At 46.8% G+C, this 21,627-nt stretch overlaps 1 protein-coding gene across 3 annotated transcripts in view; it reads right to left on the bottom strand.

Annotated features, from left to right (window-relative positions):
- C4_2H8orf48 (chromosome 4_2 C8orf48 homolog) overlaps positions 1-19,368 on the bottom strand; it is a 283,223-nt gene extending 263,855 nt beyond the window's left edge. For all 3 annotated transcript variants that reach the window (XM_078640112.1, XM_078640114.1, XM_078640113.1), the window contains exon 1: positions 19,258-19,368. The gene's annotated coding sequence lies outside the window, so the exon portion shown is untranslated. The remainder of the gene's footprint in view (positions 1-19,257) is intronic.
- Positions 19,369-21,627: the final 2,259 nt, after the last annotated feature.

Raw genomic sequence — 21,627 nt, 5'->3', positions numbered from 1 at the left:
AGTATGTGTTTTTATGATAAAATGTGTGTAGTTGTGTGTGTAGTTGTGTGTGGTAGTTTGTGTGCTTGTGTGTGTGGTTGTGTGTGTGTGTGTGGTTGTGTGTGGTTGTGTGTGTGGTTGTGGTTGTGTGTGTCAAGGGACAAGCACATTACAAGTTGGCGTTTCTATATTGAAATGCGTAGCTAACAATGAAAACGGAATTATGTCACTTACTTGAATACCAATACTCCATTGGAGAAGATCGGTAAACCATAGACTAGACACGTGTCGGAGAACAAGCACACCTGGGAAATAAGGGTGTAATGTGGCCCGGAGAACAGCAGACATCACGGAAGAGGGGACATGAACCACACTGAGATGTGATATGATGATATGGAGGGAGAAAGGGGTGAACCGCGGGGCTGCCTGGACAGGTATGAAGTGGGCAGTAGAATTACTAAGGAAGAGGACAGGGTGTCGATAGAAGACCACCAAAAAATAAAAATAATTTTTTTCAGGTCAGTGCACCACTTTAATGATTTTATTTTTATCTTGTTATTTTAGGGGCGGCTCTTTTTTAAAACATACATGCCCCCGATGACTTTCTAAAAAAGCCCCTCAAAAATATTCAGTCCTTATCTGTGATTTGCCTAAGTGTTTGCATACTGTAATACTGTATGGGAGTTTGAGGCATTGGATTGAAAGGTGCTTATCACGAGGTTATAACAAAGGACAGTGCTCCACTATAATGCTTTTTCTTGTTAGGAATATCACAATGAAATTTGCCACTTTCGACCTGTGCGCAGTTTGAAAAAAACGGATGTGTAAACCCATAACAAAAGTAAACGTACTCACGTGTGATTAACTGCATTGAAGTAACTTACAAAACGTTGATTTTTTTGTAGACACGGGTAGATTAATTGCATCACTGTTAAAGACATTTGAGTATTGTCATGGGTTGCCGATTTAATTGATTGCGGGTTTATATAGCGCTAGGAATCGACTCCCGGAGGAGTATCTCCACGCTTCGACCGCTGGGGAACCCGTCCTGGCTCACCCTGAGAGATGGTCCCTGACGGGTATCTCTAAGGTGCGACCAAGCATCCCCGGCGGTCTGGGGGGGCCGTTGTGAAGATGAGGCAAGCTGATGCCCAGAGTTGCCGAGTGTGGTTTCTGACTAGAGTAGGCACCGAGGCGAGAATTATCGAGTCCACGACCCTGCCGCGTTGGGAATCGAACCCTGGTCCCGGGCCGTTCTCTGCTTACGGGTCTGCCGCCTCTAACCAGTGAGCCACACTTCTCCACATTTACGATTAATCTGTCTACAAAAAATATGAATGATATGAATGTGTCACTCATTGTGTATAGTAGCTGGAGCTCGTGGAAAGCCCTGCAACAGCTCCAGGTTGAGTTTGCGCTACAAAAACGTAACCAAAAGCCTGCAGAGACAACTGCTCCTAATGTTTCGTGTGGAAGCAGCACCTTTGAGGCGAACACAGAGAGTCTCCAACACAGATCCCCAGAGTGTGAGGACGTAGCGCAGGTGGTCGTGTTTGAAGAGGTATTTATTTCATTTGTGTATTAGCATGCATAGAGCGCTGAACCGCAACGTGGCTGCGGAGCGCTTTACACACTCGCCAAGATGGAATAATGTATCCTCTAGAACAGCACACGAATAAACAACCGACAGGCAGGAGTCCGAACCTTTCCTGACAGATGCGGCGGATTAGGCGATGATGACACTCTTCGCCTCTCATGAAAACACTGAACATTTTTCCCTTCTGTGTGTTTACAGTTTCGACAATTGTTTTAAATGGGTTTCCATGCTTTTACTGCACCCTGGGGACATGCTTCTTTGCACTTCAGCTTTGAATTTTCTTACCATACCGCATACCGCAGAACCATTACACTCTTGGAAGAGTGTTTGATGGAAATAGAGACATTGGTGTGATTATCGCGCTCCCCGGCGCTGTTCATGTTTGCTACAAACCTGGCATGCTAACCTCATCTGGGAAGAGAACTCTTTAAAGGGACAGACACTACATCACAACCAGCCTGTTTATCAGCGCCGCGCGCCTCGTGAACTCGCCGCGCGCCCCTCTGCAGACACCCCCTGCATTCCAAAGTCAGTCACGTGAACTGTTCACGAGGCGCGCGACGCGATCCGATTCCTTTGCCCATGCATTCCAATGCAGAAGCTCACGCGCGCTACATAATCCTATTGGAAAATGCTGCGCGTGGCCAGCTCCTGTCGCCCCTCGTTTTTCGGCTGAGCCGACAGCTATAGTTCTCTCTGCGAGAGCGCGTTTTTCGCAGCGAGCCCTAAAAAAGCATTTTGAAAAAGAAAATAAAAAAATAAGGTTGGCGCAGCAGCACGGGCAGAAGCCACTGCGGAGAAGCAACACAGAGGGCATGGGTGAGAGGAGGAGAAGCATTGAGTAGTGCAACGTGGAGAGGGTGATGACAAACAAGGGAGCGGGTGGAGAGGAGTAGCAACAGGAGAGAGAGGAGGGCAGTGGTAAGGGGGAAGCAACGAGCAGGAAGAGCAGGAGAGAAGACCATGAGGGAGACAGTTGAAAAAGACATGCACTCTCTTAGAGCGCTTAACTGAAAATAGTGCTTGAAAAGCAAGCAGTGGAAGCATAGAAGCCAGCCAATCAAAGGTTATGGTAAAGAGGCCATGCTTGTTGATAGGGACAAACACGTAACTGACAAGCTGAGACACAAATAAGAAGCAGGCAAGTGAGAGTGACAGAAAAGCCAACCAATGGTAAGCAATTGACAGGTTCAAGCCCCTCTACTATGTTCTTGATAAGCACACATCTCGCAACAGACAGCGCATGCGCTGTGTAGTAGGTGAGAACTAAAAACGGACCATTTTACCCTCTAAGTATATTTAAAGTTTAGTAGTAAACCCAGGGCTTTAAGTGGGATGGGTTTCCTCGGTGCTGAGCACCACCAGTTTTTTAAAGGGGGCCTCGAAATGGGTCTCAATCGGGCTCTGTTTTGTGCCCTGGCACAGGCAGTCCGGTTTTTTTTGGGACTGTAGTGACAGCAGGCACATTGGTGTGCGCGTGCTCACACTACTCACTTCTCACTAGTGAAGAAGTTACGGCATGATGTCATGCCAGGTGAGCGTTGTAGGGGAAGAGCAAAGGGAAATCTTTTAAAGAGAGTCATTCTCTCTGGATTTCCCTTCTCTTTTTGAAACTCATGAGCAGCAACATTGTCGTGATGTCACCTGTGCTTTAAGTGGAAGCTTTTTCAATATTATATACAAGCCATAGCTGCAGCCTATTTATTTCATGCAACTAACAGCCATTATCAAAGCCAATTGTCCTCACTTGTAGGTATTGTGTTACTTGTATCATGTAACTGGATGCAATGACAGAAAGTGCAAAATACAAGTCGGGCGGCACACTATGCTAAGCACAGATTTTTAGTTTACGTGTTTTATGCCAAGCCCTAATTGCGATGGCCACGCCCCTTTTTGAGAGACCCCCCAGTTTTTTCACCCCACTTAGCCCTCACTGTAAGCGATGCGGTTTTACCGCAACACTGGCGTTAATACTGCAGCCATTCATAGGCAAACGTTTCCCATTCCTATCATCAAATGGCTGCTGTCGCACGTGCCTTTAGGCAAAGCTGCTTTGTGCGTGACTCCTCACTACCCCACCCCGGCCCACACATCCCCACTGTTGTTCACAAAAATATGTGCAAACAGTTCCGCGTTTGCCAGCGCGAGGCGCTCTGCTCACGTGACCGCGATCATTACAGGCCCCGAGCCTCGCCGGCCGGTCCCAAAGGAGCGAGGGTGCCAGGCGCGGTCTTTTCATATTCACTGCATAATGGAATCATAACTGGCGGCCCGATGTCGGATTAATGAGTCCTGCACAGCGGGCCTACCCAGGGCACAGCGACCTCCGCGTTAACAGCGGTTTGTGCTCCAAATATCTCTGCTGGAGGACGGTTTTGTTAAAAAGACGACGACGAAGCGGTACAGCACTATTCTAATACACCTCACTGAAACAAACACGAAGGGGCGAAGATGGCGTTTAGATTGCAGAGCTCTTTAGGACTGATTGAGGAAAATGAATGCTGCAGCGCCATTTCACTGTCGACAAAGCACAATATACGCCCCAAGTTGTTTCACGAGTCTTTCTTTACATAAGTGGATTGCACATTCCACAGCTGATGGGCGCTTTCAACCTTCCGTTTAAATTGTTGTTTTACTCAAACCTTACCTGACAGCATATATTATCCATAAAGAATGAGAAATAATGGTAACTACTCTTTTGTTTGCATTTCGATCTCTTGTAATAATATATCCTTCGCACGAGGATAAAGCAATATATTCATCCTCTAATATTTTATGAGAGTTCGACAAATATTCAATCACTCGACTGTTTCCATGGAGTTTAAAGGCTTATTTCTACCTTAATTTATATTCTTTTGCAAATCGCAAGCACTAGACCCAGAGAGACATCGGTCTCTCAAGATACATTTGTAACTTATTTCCTTGTAACTTATTAATGTATTGTTGAAAAATAAAGAAACTGGGGAGCTTCTCTATAAAGCATCAATCTAGAGTTAGTCACAACATGGCCTACATGCATTACTCAATATGTTTACTTATTATACATTTCTTTATTCAAATATTGTTTTTTAATGTTTGACCTCATATGCTTTAATGTATTTCATCAATTGGTATAATTGTGAAACTGTGGCCTTGATGTACGAATCCCTTTTTAAGTGGTTAACTCTGCAGATTGTAAAATCAGAGGACATGCAAACATAAGATGTTTTTTTTTTAATATACTAAATCCCTTTTGCGATTTGAAAAAGTCTTTCCAAACCGCAAAAGAAGTTTTGCTACTTTTTTCAAGTCCTATTAGAAGGGGGCATCCTTTTATTTGCAGTTCGCAATGAGATGAAGCAATGGTTTGTAACCCGAGATGGGGTTGCAGACCAATAAACAGTTAGTAACACCTAAAAGGAGGTGGTAACAGATCATAAGGGGAAGTTGTCTCCACCTGGCAGTCTAGAAGCAATTAGTCTGCAACCAAATTTCACCTCAGATTCAAAGTTATTCCAATGGGGAGAACCAATCTAAACTATTCCAGGCATGGAATCTTCTGTCTTGTAGCAATAACAAAGTCCATGAGAGACCTGCTGAAAAGAAGCATCTAGTGGAAATCTACAGAAAGTTATCAAGAGCCCTTTCAGCGGTTGAAATATGTATTACAAGCCAACTTTGCAATGGTACACTTTAACCAAAAATGGAACAGGACTTCACTGGGGAAACCAGCCGCTGGCAACTTCTCTGATTAACACCCAAGAGTATCCACAATGAAAAAGCCAAACGATCACCTGGGCCAGCATGATGCTCACACTGGAATAAAAGTGATCATGCCAAATTGAATGCTAGACGATAACCAGCTTTGTGGAGATTTAGACACTTTTAGTTGTAGAGTGACTGTCAGGACCTGCTCATGAGGGCCCGAGAGAGTAACAACTTTGCCGAAATGGCCCATGACGCGACAGCTGAAGAGGCCCAGAAACCAGCCTAGTAGGAGGCCAGGATGCCATAATCACTGCCTTCCGCTATCTTTGTTTAAGGATGAAGTGCGGCTTACAGAACTTTCAGTCCCATTGCAGAGGCCTGGTTCTGCACTTGCTGGGCTCTGCTGCCATCTTGAATCTTGCAAAATTTGAGTGTGTTTCTCCTAGAAAAAGGAGACCACACCCTGCCTCCAATGCGGATTATTGAATCACCGCCTACCAAGACAGAAGCCTGTACATGCCGGACAGAAGAGAAAGGAAACAAGAAGGATCCTTTGGCTTAAAGGTAAGCCGCTCGTGGAATCAGAACTCTTTTTTTACAGAAAAAGAAACTGACTTTTGATGCGTAATCCTGAGAAGGTCCAGATAAGAAGCCTCATAGAGAAAGTGTTTACAAATTTGAAACATTACCCTAAGAAATGCTTAGCGCTGAGAACTTATGTAAAATACGAACATGTGTTACAGAAAAAAAGACAGAAAAACTTTGTTATGAGAAACTAAATCTTAAAAAGTTTTGTGCTTCGGTTCTTGGATTGCAAAGGTAAATCAAAGTTGTTTTGAGGATAAAGAAACTGTATTTTAAGTGGGATAAAGCTGTAAATATTTTAACTGCTGAAGGGAAAGACTACATTTTTCTTGAAACCCCAGGAACTTTGGTCAAGTTACAAAATCAAAGGAGAGTGTGTAAAAGCGGATAGCAACCGCATCCATGCAAAGACCAAGTTAAAAATATTACGAGAGACTCACAGGTATAATGTTTATGTTGATCCGAGTTAGCTAATGTAAGTAACATGAGCATGCTTTGTGTGCTGGTTGCCAGTCACACATGGTAGAAAGTAGTGAAAAGTAACCAGGTTGTTGAACTCTTTTTCGACTGGCTACATAACGGCATGATCCAACTGGTCCTTACCTTCATCTGCTCACTGGAAAAAGTTAGTGAGTTCATTCTTCACTGTTAATCTGGAGGTCATTCATCAGGCAAGAAGAATCTTTAATAATAGACAGCATATACTTATTGGGCCCATTCTCCTAAGACTATATGCTAACAGGCCATTGTCTTCAACAGGATCTACTCCCTAGTGTCCCCTTCCTAGCCGCCCTCCCTTCACACTATCGGTCAGTTTGCCTTGTGATTATATCCGTGGCTGCTGATGCAAGGAGTAGATAAAGGGTGGTAGCATTCTGCTCCTGCATAAGTATTCACAGGCCCTGATCAGGATGGATAGCGAACATTGTTAGGCACCAACCAAAAAAGATTGATTCACATAGTCATCAGGTTGGGATCCTGCCCACCAGCAAGAATTGTGAACCAGCTCTTACAATTCAACATGGAGTTTTAGCCCAAAATGGGCAATCCAGATGGCCATGATTATCTGTCCAGAAACACAGGCAGGGAAAATGAGTGAATGGGAAAATGAGTGAATGTGAAAAAGCAGACGTGAGAGTGGTAGTAGCTAAGTCCGTGATGATGGAAATCAACAAAATAATGGCTGCCTATCATGAGAAGGTGAACAAAATGCCTAGACACCGCATCCTGAAAGAAAAGAAGATTCACAAGAAAGGATAGTGTTAACGACCTACTGCTAAGGAATAAGCATAATACTTTGATGCTCTCTGCTCAGCTGGCTGGCTGCCAGGGTTCATGAAGGTATTTCCCAAATCAAAGTGCTCAGGCCAAACAGTGCTCTTTGCAAGGCTCGAACAGTGGATGGAGGAAGTTGTAGTAGCTTAATTCTTCCTTTGTCAAGCAGCCTTGCCCACAGTTAGGCAGGCAGTCAAAGTCAACATCCAGAAACACAAAGCCACGGTAGCTGCAGATTGAACACTTTTGCAACCTACCAAATGAAAAGCACCTGTTGAAGATACTTGATAAACCCTTGTGGTTCTCAAATGTGGAAGTGATAATCAAGGTGGTAGAAACTGTACTCCTTAAATCGAAAAAAATGTGGACTAAGCAAGCAAATCCTAATACAAAGTGAATGGTGCTACCAGCCATTTCATGAAAATGGTTACTGCTAACGATATGCAAAACAACACTCAAACTGAGGTCTACCTTTTCAAATCGGTAATAAAGATGCACACGCTATTGCTCATGGAATGCACGCCTGTTGACCAGCTATTTGGAAGGATGTTGAAAAATACCATATCTTCTCAAGACACCTGGGTTTTACCAAGATTGGGCAATTACATCACAGAGCACATAAAAGAACAGAGAAAAGCAAGAAGCAGCATGCTGGTGAATCAGACCACCAGAAAAGTGACCCATTTTGATAGGAACTCTCCCTGCAGGTGAAATTATCTGCTACTATTCGGAACCGGAAGTACCAAGAACTCCCTACTAAAGCACCCTCTTAATAGACTCCAGCAGTAAGAAGCACACAACTCGTAATGCATTATATATTAAAAATGTAAAGGCCCATCCAAGTGACTAAGGAGAACACTGAAGAGGATTTTGACTGGTTAACTCTAGGGCCTCAAAATAATGGATCATTTGTCTAAGAGCGAACATCGAACACCCATGAAATGCCATCTTTCCCATCCTCATCGGTGGAGGGCCTCCCTTCGCCACCGTCAGAGGACATGCCATCAACTGATCCCAGCCAGAGCATGCCCACAAGCAGTAAACTTTGCAAGCAGGCAAAAGGATTCCAATATCACCTATAAAGCCTTGCCTCAGTGCCAGATTTCAATAATTTGTGTCATGAGCTTAGATGGTGCACAACACTGCTCTTTTAGCTCGAATTTGGGACGGAAATGTATGCTGAAGCCCACAGACTGTCCCAAAATCACAGGCAGCGAGATATGCCCTGACCGTTCTTCCTGCCAACAGAAGCCCCACCCACCTCAGGACCTACATGATGCAGGCTGCAGCACGTGCGTGCGGTGGACGCGTTCCACTGGTGCACCAGAGGCATGCTGGTATTCACCTATCCAAGTCTGTACAGCACCCCATCCCCTTTCCCTCCCAATCCCCCGAAGATACACCATCCCAAGCTCTATGCCTTTGACTCCTGATGCCGCAATAAACACTGCCACGCTCCACGGTAGCACATTTCACCTGCACCTACTGCCTCTTCACCTGCCACAGCACACACACCAGCCCACCGACCAGACCCACCTCAAACACACCACATACACCACGTGAACAAAAACACCAACTCGCATGAGTCCTTCTCATCACAAGCTCACTATGCAAGTATCCCCTCGAATTTTGGGACCTCATCACCACCCTCACACCAGACATTGTGTTTCTCACCGAGACCTGGCTAAACCCCATATCCACCCCAGACATTGCCACAGCGATCCTAGACAGATATAAAAGCACTCACCAAGACTACACCAGCAAGCTGGAATGTGGAACAGCCATCATCCACAAAGAGACCATGCAAAACACCACCACCACCGACAACACCAACACTCCCATGGAACATCTCAACTTCAAGCTCCACAAGGACTAACAGACAACCATCAGAGGCACCCTCGCATACCCAACCTCAGATAACAGAGAGTAGCGTGCACTGTATTTAAAAAGCAGGACATTTATTTTTAAGTTTTACATGTACTGGTAGTTAAACACTCTTAAAATCATGTGTCACTACTGCAAGGCCCAGCTCTCCTGTTGGATAAGTTAGGAGTTGCCTTATTACATTTAATAAGTGTAATTTCCAAATGGGAAGAGATAAATGATTCATGTTTGGGGTCTCTGGAATCTTAATTAAAAATCATAACTGATGGTGAAGTCAGGTTTTGAATTACAATTCTGAAAATGCCACTTTTAGAAAGTTAAAGAGCAAAACAAATGCCAGTACTGAGCTCAACTACCAAAAATCCTTCTCAATAGACTTTATGAATAAAACATAACAGTCAGCTTTTTAAATTGCACCAATCAATGGTTTATTCCACTTTTTTTGCATTCCTTAATTTTGCAAAAGACGTAATTTTTTGTGCATAGAAATTCATTGAAAACACTTGAAACACACTATATACAATAAATACATTTCATTCAGACCTTCCCACTATAAACATACCAAAACATCACACCTCTTCACAATTTTGGCCAAGACAGACAATCATCACTCATACTCGCACATCATTCATCCAGAAACAACCCAGTATGTGTCAGACAAGGGTCCCAATGTCAACACCAGAAAAGAATAGAACAACATTTTAAATACAATAGTTTCCTTAGATTGTATATTTTACAAGGTGATAATGATCTCAACAAATTAGAACTCATCGCAATATTTGGGAACATATTATATATGACATGAGACCAGGTAGAGGCGTTTCGAACCCGGTAGTAGACGCGTTTCGAACCCGGTAGTTATTGGGGTTCTCCTCAGGACCAAAAGACTCTACAAAAAGAAGAAACAAGACACACAGATTTAGACTATCTAATCTGCCATAGCAAAGCTAACAAAAATCAGCGGCCTCCAGTACCACATTCCCTACCTTCAATCTTCAGGGAAGAAAACCCTCTTTCGTGTATCTGGTGTGTCAGTAATCTAAATACCCACACACGACAAGGAGACACAAAAAGCAAAAAATGACAAAACTGCTAAACGTCATAGGTAGTCACTGTGCACGTGCTGGGGTTTAAACATAAGACTTACCCCTGGCTGTGTATATCAGGCCTGAAATGGCAGCAATATGTCCTAAAAATGAAGACCCCTCATAAGTATATGTCCCAAAATTCTATTGTGCAGTCAAAGAATGATAGTGGGGGAACATCGGCGGCTTATCGTACTAGATACTGCTGCGTCTGACGACCGCAGCTGGCGCTGCGAGTTACTCTATTTTGAGCTCTCAAATCCTGTAAATGAAGGAGAGTGTAAGAACGACCCGGTTACCATTGGTATAAAGCTAGGCTCAAACGCTACCTAGATGTTGGACAAAGTCGCTAAATCAAGGGCTTACCTTGTCGGGCGAACGCGTCCCAAACAATGCCGGTATTTTACTTCCACAAGCATTTCGGCACGGTTCTCCACGTAAAGTTTTAACCAATCCACCACAGTCTAATGCGTCACATATCCAGAAATGACTGATGATGTAAAAACCCAAGTATGCTTGGGTGTTGTAGTTTTAATGGCCAAACTTTGTTGGTTACTTCGTGAACTTGCCTAATTTCGCTGGAACCGACCTAGCGAAGCCGTCACCGGTGTCGTAGTTTCCAAGGCATGTACAGTTTATGTAGTTCTAGTGAAAAATATTGTGCTGCGCCAAGTATAAAAAAAATACTGGCAACAACTAAGCTTTGCCATATTAATGCTTATACAACTGCCGCTAAATTAGGAATAGTTATACTACAATAAAAATATATTAGGGCACAACGTGCCGCGCCGAGTACACAAAGACTGACGACATCAAAGCCTTGCCATATTAATGCCTATACAAATGCATAACCTGAAAAGTTATAATACACTCATGGTATGACCTTTACCATTATGCCCAATTGGGACCTTGCGCAAAAAATCGTCGAATGCTGCCACCTTAGGTGTATGAGTGGATGCTTGTGGCATCTGTCAAGAGGTCAGAAACACTCATAGATCTAGTTTAACACAGGAATCCCGCATACATCAAAAAGGGGATCTTGAGCTATATGATGAAACTTAATGCGCACCAGCATCACCTGGTGATTAATAGGAGGTGGGCCATGTCTCACTTATACTCAAATAGGCTGCGTCCTGTCTTCACTTTAAGTGCCTAAAGACCATGCATTGTCACTTCAGCCAGCTAGGAGCCAGGGCAGGGGAAGTAGGGAATCCCATGCACTTCAAAGACACTATTTAGAAGCTTCTCCGAAGTTCCAGAACCAGCACAATAGGGTATAAAAAGGGGACCTCAGACACCAACTCTACTGGACCAGTGGATACTCTGCCAGGAAGAATGCTGACGAATGCCACTCCGCTGGCCTGCTGTTCTGAAGGAACTGCTTCCCTGCTGTGTAGACCTGCTCCCTGCTTGCATGGGCGAGAAGAACTGGAGTTGCATCTCTTGAATCCATAACCCAGATTGACTCCAAAGAGGAGTTGGTTGGCCTCCTGATCTGAAGTCTGAGGAACATTACAGGCTTCCAACACCCTTCCACCTGCACCTGGAACCAACGCATCTTCTCGGCGCATGCCCAAGCAGAACCAACGCATTGCTGCTGCTGCTGTGTGGACTGCCGAGAGCAAGAACAAGGGGACCCTACTCACAAAAGAACCAGAGTAGGTAAAGTGTTTCCAGAAACAATCGTTCCTGTGAAATGATACTGTGTATTCTGATATTAACACTATGCGCAATAGTAATGTAAAGGGTTAATGTGCTGTCAGAAGGCAAAGAAACCACTAATACCAATGATTAAGTATATCAGAAATAGATTTTATAATATAGAACGAAGGAACTAATGCATACAAAATCAGAAAATCAAACACAATGCAAAACAATTGTGAGCAGTGTCCCTAGTGAAAACAGGAACTAAAAATAGTGGTGCTAAATTGTGACACTATTTTTACAAGGTTTCCACATTTAAAAAGTCGACCATTGGCACGCCCTTTCCCCTAGCCTGGAGGGCTTGGAATCCTTGCCGGAATTTAGCCCGCTGGAGGCAAATGTTTTTATGGGGGACCTTAAAGATCGCAAAATCTCCCAGATTTATCAATCCCTGGTTACCCATTGCTCCCCCACGCTGCAGAAACTCCAGGGGGACTGGGAGGGAGATGTAGGTCCGCTGGAGGACTGGACCGAGACACCAGAAGCTCCGTGGGGGGGGGGGGCAGCCATTGCAGTACGACTTCGCCTCATCCAGTTCAAGTTTCTACACAGGGTATATTTTACACAAGTGCGCCTGTGGAAGTCGGGGCTGATAGCCTTTCCTCGGTGTCTTCGATGCAGCCGGGAGGAAGGTACATTTATTCACACAGTCTGGCATTGTCTTTCACTAGATCGTTTCTGGAGGGGGTATTTACCAGTCTTTCGGAGGTCTTGGGGTGGGAACTCCCCCGCACACTGTGGCTGGCTCTGCTCCATGTTATGGAGGGGATAGGAGGCAATATTTACAAGCGGCACCTAATGCAATTGGGCTTTACTCTAGCGAAAAGGGACATAGCCAAGGCATGGAAGGCGCCGAGGGCCCCCCTCGCTGGCTGCATGGAAGAATGGCCTGGATTTTTGTACGGGCTGGAGCAATCATTGTTGCTAGGAGGTGCTCGGAAAAACACTACAAGATTTGGAAACAATGGGCGGATTATCGAGGTCTGCTGTTGGAACCGGCATCAGCAACAGAGGCTCACCCTTTGGGATAATTCTTATTTACATGTTAGGAGTGCGGAGGTGCTGTGTGGGGGGGTGCCCGGAGGGGTAGACCCCCTGCTTTATTCAAGCTTTGGTCAGGATTATGAGGACTTAGTGCGATGGGGGCGGGGGGGGATTGGAGGTGGGACAATCTTTATATGGTTATTTACGCCTTTTTTTTACATTCAATTGAAAACTGTCAAAGTCATTATTCTGATATGGTTTGATTGTGCAGTTGTCTCTGGAGTACAGAGCCCTGCAATATATGTGCAACTTGTCAAATAAGAATTGTTTAACCCCTTGTCAAGTCAAGTCAAGTCAAGTAATTTATATAGCGCGCTACATACCCAGAGGGTCTCAAGGCGCTTGAGGAAGGGTGGGGAATTATTTGTCGAATATCCAGGTTTTAAGTTGCTTTCTGAATGATAGGTGGTTCTGAGTGAGGCGGAGGTGAGTGGGAAGTGAGTTCCAAGTTTTGGCTGCCAGGTAGGAGAAGGATCGTCCTCCCATTGTGGTTTTGTTTATGCGAGGTACAGCAGCCAGGGCTTGGTTGGAGGAGCGTAGCTGGCGGGAGGGGGTGTAGAAGGAGAGTCCTGTGTTGAGGCATTCGGGTCCAAGTTCGTAGAGTGCTTTGTGTGCGTGGGTTAGGAGGCGGAAAGTTATCCTCTTATTGACAGGGAGCCAGTGGAGGTTTTTCAAGTGACTAGAGATGTGGTCTTTATGCGGGATGTCTAGTATGAGTCTGGCTGATGCGTTCTGGATGCGTTGGAGTTTTTTCTGAAGTTTTGCGGTGGTACCGGCGTATAGGGTGTTACCGTAGTCCAGGCGGCTCGTGACCAGTGCGTGGGTAACCGTTTTTCTAGTTTCGGTGGGGATCCAGCGAAATATTTTTTGGAGCATGCGAAGAATGTTGAAGCAGGATGATGAAACGGCGTTGACTTGTCTGTTCATCGAGAGTGAGGAGTCTAGGATGACGCCCAGGTTCCGTGCGTGGTCCGTCGGGATGGGTGCTTTTCCAAGGGCCTCTGGCCACCAGGAGTCATCCCAGGCGGAGGGGGAGGTGCCTAAGATAAGGACTTCTGTTTTGTCTGAGTTTAGTTTCAGACGGCTGAGCTTCATCCACTCGGCTACTTCTTTCATTCCTTCATGTAGGTTGGTTTTGGCGGTGTTCGGGTCTTTGGTGAGTGAGAGGATCAGTTGAGTGTCATCCGCGTAGGAGATGATGTTGAGGTTGTGTTGGCGTGCGATGGTCGCGAGGGGGCTCATGTATACGTTGAAGAGGGTGGGGCTGAGTGAAGATGCTTGTGGCACGCCGCAAATGACTTCAGTGGCCTCTGACTTGAATGGTGGAAGGCGGACTCTCTGAGTTCTTCCTGTAAGGAACGAGGTGATCCATTCCAGAGCTTTTCCTTGGATTCCGATGTTTCTGAGGCGTTGTAACAGGGTGCTATGGCAGACTGTGTCGAAGGCTGCGGAGAGATCAAGGAGGATGAGGGCGACTGTGTCTCCATTGTCCAGTAGAGTTTGAATGTCATCTGTTGCTGCGATGAGGGCGGTCTCAGTGCTGTGTTTGGCTCGGAAGCCGGACTGTGAGGGGTCGAGGGATTTGTTGGTTTCGAGGAAGGCGGCGAGTTGGTTGTTGACAGCTTTCTCGATGACTTTGGCCGGGAATGGAAGGAGCGAGATGGGACGGTAGTTTTTGAGTTCGGTGGGGTCAGCTGTGGGTTTTTTCAGAAGGGCGCTAAGTTCGGCGTGTTTCCAGCTTTCCGGGAAGGTGGCTTAGTTGAGGGAGCAGTTGATGACGTCTCGGAGGTGTGGTGCTATGATGGAGTTTGCTTTGTTGAAGATGTGGTGAGGGCAAGGGTCTGTAGGGGCTCCTGAGTGGATGGAGTTCATCAGCCGGATGGTGTCCTCAGTAGAGATTGGGTTCCAGTCATTAAGGAAGTTCATGGGGGGTGAAGGTACGGCAGAAGGTTGGGTGGGTTGGTCTCCGGGTTGGTTGTCGAAGCTGTTGTGGATGTCTGCGATTTTGTCGTGGAAGAACGAAGCTAGGGAGTCGCAGAGGGTTTGAGAGGGAGTGATGTCGTTGGAGTTGGCAGTAGGGTTGGTAAATTCTTTGATGATGTTGAATAATTCCTTGCTGTTGTGGGCGTTGTTGTCTAGTCGGTCTTTGAATGCGGCTTTCTTGGCAGTCCGGATTAGTTGGTGGTGTATGCGGGTGGCGTTTTTGAAGGCGTCCCTGGTGCTGGTGTTTGGGTCTTTTTTCCATGCATTCTCAAGGGAGCGACAGAGTTTCTTGGATTTCTTAAGATCATCGTTGAACCAGGGTGCGTTTTTGCTGCCTAGTTTGATGTGACGTTTTTTCAGAGGTGCTAGGTTGTCGGCGCTGTTGGTTAGCCATTGAGTGAGGTTAATGGCTGCATGGTTGGGGTTCGAAGAGTGGGCAGGGGGGTTTTGAAGAAGCGATGAGGAGATCTGATCGATGGTGATTTTGTTCCAGTTTCTTCGCAGAGTAGGTTGAGGATGGTTGTGGGTTGTGGTCTTGTTGTAGATAAAGTGAACGCAGCTGTGGTCCGTCCAATGGAGAGCTGTGGTGTGACTGAAGGAGATATGTTTGCTGGAGGTGAAGATAGGGTCGAGAGTGTGACCTGCTTGGTGAGTGGGGGTATTAACAAGTTGTTTGAGTCCGAGGTTGGCGAGATTGTCCAGCAGGGTGGAGGTGTTGCTGTCGTTGCTTTTTTCCAGGTGAAAATTGAGGTCTCCCAAAAGAATGTAATCCTCGGAGGGGAGGGCGTGTGGGGTGATAAAGTCAGTGATGTCTTCACTGAATTGAGCACGGGGTCCTGGTGGCCTGTAGAGGAGGGTGCCTCTGAGTGTGGTCTTGGGGTCGGTGTGGATCTGGAAGTGAAGGTGCTCGGCGCTAGCGAGGTTGACGTCTGAGCTGGTTGAGATGCGGATGGAGTTCTTATGGACGATAGCGATGCCTCCTCCTGTTTGCTTGGTGCGGTCTTTTCGGATGATCTTGTAGCCTTCTGGGATGGCAATGGTGATGTCTGGGGCTGAGGAGGCGTTCATCCATGTTTCTGTTAGGAAGGCGACGTCCGGAGAGATGGTGTCTAGTAGATTCCAGAGGTCGATGGCATGTCTGTGGACCGAGCGGGTGTTGAGCAGGATGCATTTAAGGTGGTTGGTGTCAGGTCTCAGTTTGGTGTTAGTGGATGAGGAGTTGGTCTTGGTGCCGTCAAACTTGCAGGAGTTACATGTGAAGGGTCCATGGGTGTGTCCGGGGGCGGCTTGTGCGCAGTTAGGGAGTCGGCCTGGGTTAAGGGCTAGGAGGGTGGAGGCGGCGTATGTGATGCGGGTGGGGTGGGTAGGACGGGGGCCAGGGGGTCTGGGTCTTGTGTGCTCTGGACGGCCCCCGGCCGCCCTAAGTCACGCTGGACATGTGTTCAGGACGGCGGGGGCCATCCGAACGCCGCCGATTCCTGAGTGCGGCGCAAATTCCCCGCCTGTGCGGAAGAATTAATTAGTGGGCGGAGTTTGGACGGCCCCCGGCTGTCCTAAGCACACGCCCAGCGTGAAGTAGGACGGCCAGGGACCGTCCTGAGCACGCAAGGGGTTACGCCTCCTAACTAAATCTCCACACCGCGGCGGAATTAGCACCACAGGGAAGGGGTTAAAAGAAAGTCAACCATTAAATGTATACAATTTGAGCAGCAGCTATATACAATGATATGCGGTTGTTAATGGTTCGCTTTTGCTTTGTGTCGACGACGTTTCGACCCCCTGTGCAGTGTGGGGTCTCATCAGGACCTAGGGTTGTAGGGACATCTGATAGTGAGGCCTTGCAGCCCAGTGAGGAGTGTGTGCCAAACGTGAGTGAAAGAATAGAAAAGAAATACTCACAATGGGACCCAACCGGGTAACCAATAGAGAGATGAAGGGAGGGGCTGCTCGTCAAGGATAGCACAGCGTCGCGATGAGGTGATGGTACACTATAGCGTTGGTGGGCTACTAGTATGAAGGGGAACTCTGATGGCAATATGAACAGGCCTGCAAGGCACTTGTGTCACTAGATGAGGCGAGGGATATGTACTTCTTTACTTGATTGCCCTATTGGTATTAAATAGCCAAAGTGCCGCTGTTGGTGTTGCTGATATTTTTACAAAAAGGGTCCTTAAAAGGTCAGAGTTCCTACTGGGCTAGGGATGATGCACCAGCGAACAGCAAAGCCGCTTGAGTCAGCTTTGCCCGGGTTCGATAGCTGCGTGGACTGAGTCAGTCTCAAAGTTCCACACCGCCTCTGAAGTCCTCTGTACTGATGCATCGCCCTGACAGCATGGAGCATCCACAGCCCACGTCCTTGCGTCTCTCATTGATGGAAGCCTCGACAACAACGGACTCCGCATCGCAGCCTCCCAGCTGCTCGGAAACAATGCATCGGCCGGCCGTGCACCGCATCTTCGACGCCCGACTGCGCTTTGCAAGCCCTCAACGGGATCCTCGACGACAATGCAACAGGACCTCATACTGCAACCTCGCCACATCTCAAAACAGATGCAATGCTTTAGCTGCATCTTCAATACAGAGCCTCGGAGCGCTTCTGAACCAGGATTTAAGGTACTTTGTTCAGCTGGCCTAACTTCAGGGTTTCAAGTGGGCCAGGTCTCGCCGGTGCTGAGCACCGGCAGTTCTTTAGAGGGGGCCTCAAACCGGGTCTCTATCGGGCTCTGTTTTGTGCCCTGGCACAGGCGGCCCATTTTTTTCCTGGATTGCAGTGACAGCAGGCACATCGATGTGTGACAACCGGCACATCGATGTGTGCTTGCTCACACTGCTCACTTCTCTCAAAGTTACGCCCTGACATCATGCCAGATGAGCGTTGTAGGGGAAGGGAAATAATTTAAAGAGAGTAATTTTCTCTCTGGATTTCCCTTCTCTTTTTGAAACTCAGGTGCAGCAATATTGTCGTGGTGTCACCAGGGCTTTAAGTGGAAGCATTTTCAATATTATATACAAGCCACGGTTGCTGCTTATTTATCTTATGCAACTAACAACCATGGACATAGCCAACAGCACATGATCGGTCCCAGGCCCAGGACTTGCAAAGCCGGGGACCAGTGAAGATATAAAGTAATAGGGCGCAACGGAAAGTGTGTTTTGGTAAATCATGTCTCTCACCTGTCCGGCAGTCATAACAGCTCCTGTTGAAACTTACGTTTCCTGGGTAACCGCGGCGCACTCCCTATTATTGTCTCCCCACCACGCCGATCACAGCTCCGAGTTCCGACTTGTTGTAGGTATGATGTACTTGTTGTATCATAATTGTGGATGTAATGACAGAAACAGTAAAATACAAGTTGGGCGGCACACTATGCTAAGCAGAGATTTTTGGCTTAGGTGTTTTTAAGCCACGCCCTTAATTACATCCGCCACACCCCTTGCAGAGACCCCCTAGTTTTTTCAACCCACTTAAAGCCCTGCCTAACTGATTACCTGTAGCCGGCCTACGCTCAATCGCAGTGAGCCTGAACTTGCGACTTTGTCCTGGTACAGTGCAACCAGATATCCACAGTTGGCGCTTTGTGTTATTTTCCCTAAAATCTTTAAAAATTCATGACTCCAGTTCTGCTGATTGAATTTTTGTTGTGTTGGTCTTGTTTTATTTATCAAAATTACTCTATTTTCCTAACCTTTCTATTGCTCCTTTTGTGACGTGTTTTCACTGTTTTCCTGATTCAAGTGTTACATAAATACGTTACACATTGCATCTGAGTTAAGCCTGATAGTTCTATGACAAGCCATCAAGGGGGCGAGTACTGTTAAATTTGGGGTTTGCTTGTACCTGACAAGGACTGTGGTTGTTGCTTGACCAGGGCTCACACGTCAGTCAACCAACAACCCAATTTCTTACAGCAGCCCAGAGGAATTTGCCCGGCTCGGGACCAGTGTACTGCAGAATTGTCCATCCCTGGCTCAGAGTATGGTCCATAATTACAACTGTGTTTTTCCAAGACAGACACCTTGCCACAGCAGAACATTTTTAAATTCCACGCCTCTTCTAGACTGTCAGAATTAAAGCACAGCAGCTCAGGTCTAAACTTTGTATTCATCAGAACGGAGGGGAAAAAAACACTTTAACATTATCATATCAGCCAAGCTTCCGCAGGTCGTCTTCTGCATGTGATCAACCACATATACGACGGCTTTGCCCTGAATCATAGGATAATGATGAGCTGACGCCGAGAGTGGAACCTGGTTCCACGCTTCCAAGTTCCAAAGACGCCACATCCTCTCCCCACAATCTCCTGCTAGCCGACAGCCTGTACACAGCACATGATCGGTCCCAGGCCCAGGGCTGGCAAAGCCGGTGACAAGTGAGGAAGATATAAAGTAATAGGGCGCAACGGAAAGTGTGTTTTGGTAAATCATGTCTCTCACCTGTCCGGCAGTCATATCAGCTCCTGTTGAAACTTCCGTTTCCCGTGTAACCACGGCAACCGCGGCGCACTCCCTATTATTGTCTCCCCACCACGCAGATCACGGCTCCGGGTTCCGAAAGACCCGCCGTCCAACTGACGTACAGCCAATGAATTAGCGTCGGCTCCCCTGAGTAAACAGAAAAGAAGGACATGGGCACAGGTTGAGAGTAAGAAACGCATCGCCCATTGGCCGGAAAGGGCTTTAGCCCGCCCCTTTCCTGTGTGCTAGCACGAGCCGCCGCGGTTAAAAGGACAGGCACGCTTCATCAGCTGCTGTGTTCGGGGCTGCGCCTGCCGTGGGGATTTAGGAGCAGCCTCGTACTAAGTATTTCACTGGTCTTCCTGGGGCTGCAGTGCATAAAAGAAGCATTGGAACTATAAACCTTAGTGCCACGGACCGGCCAGAGATTTGGCTAAAAAAGAACAAAATATTCTACAACTATTTTGTTGGCCTTTCACCTTCCTGTAAATAAATATAACGCACACACCTGTGATGAAAAATAAATGCAACTTACATTAATTGGTGGTGAAAGCACCATTGGTTAATTTGCTCACTGCAGATGCCTATGTGTGTAACCAGACATTCGCACAATTCAATCCTATTCGATGTGCCAGGAAATAGACACATGTGTATTTATAGTGCTACGAGGTCGCAGATGTAGTGACTGGCTGGTCACTTTTCTAGTGTTTCTAAGTGCGTGCTTGTACCAGCCTCTCCCCGAGGGCTGGCTTACACAATCACCCCACACCCATCCATCCATCACAGGTGTCATAGGACATGTGACCCTGTCAATGAAAGGGTCCGGGTGCACGTGCCCTAGTCCAGTTCCAGATACTATAGCACTATGTCTGCATAGCTGCCAAGGTTTCAGATTGCAAAGTGTGACATTTTCATAATTTCAGTGTCATTATGAGTGACATTTCAATGACTATGAGTGACACTTTTTCGCACGCAAAATCAAGCAATGAAGACCAGAAAAACATATAAATATCAAGAATTGTATCCATTTAAGCAACGAGGCACTCTAAGAAGATGTTACAACTGCTGGAGAACACCAGAAACTGACGCATCGAGTGCCCTTCTAAGCTGATTGTTAAAACAAAACGAGGACTCACTGTGATCTGCACCACTCTCATTGAGAGTGTGCACCGCGCCACTGCGAACAAAAGAATGCTTCTGTGGATTTCAGCAAAGTCAGTTATTGTTGTAAGGTCAGGTTATCTGTTGAGAAACCAGCGATGTGTGCCTGTCACAAATTTTGAGCAAGTGTAACGCTTTAATTTCTTCCGTTCTGACAAACCTAAAAAAAGCATTATCTTTCTTGATACTCGGCTGCTGTAAATCTAAAAAGCAACATCACTTTTATTAAGAGTACCGATTGTCTAACGGTGTCAGAGGTTATAAGTTATGTTTTATTTTACACTTACTTCTTGAGCCAGGCGACGAGCGGAGACGGTCCGGCTGCAACAGGCACCTTCCCCCCAGGCTGCTACACACTGTCACAGCTACAGGCATCAGCCCGGCCCGAGTCGGTTAACCCCTAGGCCACGGCACCATAATTATAACACTATGCATAGAGCACCTCCTAGCAGGCCGAAAGTGGCGAGCTCCTGGGTCAGGACGGCGGGCGAGGCCACTAACGCTGGTAGGCCCGGGTGAGCTTCACAGAAGCTGAGGCACGCCTGCGGTCGTCCGAGCGGCAGGGTACTCCTCACCTCAGCTTAGCCGAACCTTTTGTAATAATCCTCCGATCCTGTATCTCTGCCTCTGCTAAGACTGTGCGTGCGGTCCGTCCACTGAAAGTCGGTGTTTGCGCCCATGATCGAGGAGGCACTAAAAAAGAATTATTGCGTGGCGGGCTTTGGCAAACTAATAAAACGCAACTACTGCTTGCCCTGCTGCGCGCCCAGAGACAGTTATGATACATTGTTATTTGCAATCACGTGACCTTATGCGCATGCGTGGAAACGCGGGGGGTGTAAAGCCAGATGGGGTGGCTCTATTGATAGTACACCGGCACGCAGCAGCTGTGATAATAATGAATGCTGCAGCAATGAGCCACCAGGTCGGCGCATATTCCTGAGCGGCCATTAATCAATAGACTCACTTTGCACACTACTGCAATCGCAAAGTCTGCCAGAGAAGCATGCGATCCATCCGGGGTGCTTCTTGCTGAATGTGTTTGGCCAGGGCGTTACTTCCTTGCACCGGCGGTGGTGTCAAGGAAGCACTACAAATGCGTGACTTTACGGTTTAGTGCGGTAATGCGGACCACCCCTCAAAAATGCGTTAGGATCACGCCCATTGCGTGACACTTGGCAGGGCTGT

The sequence above is a fragment of the Lissotriton helveticus genome, chromosome 4_2 (genome assembly GCF_964261635.1).
Source record: "Lissotriton helveticus chromosome 4_2, aLisHel1.1, whole genome shotgun sequence".
Taxonomy (NCBI): domain Eukaryota; kingdom Metazoa; phylum Chordata; class Amphibia; order Caudata; family Salamandridae; genus Lissotriton; species Lissotriton helveticus.
This window is presented reverse-complemented; position numbering and strand designations above follow the sequence as displayed.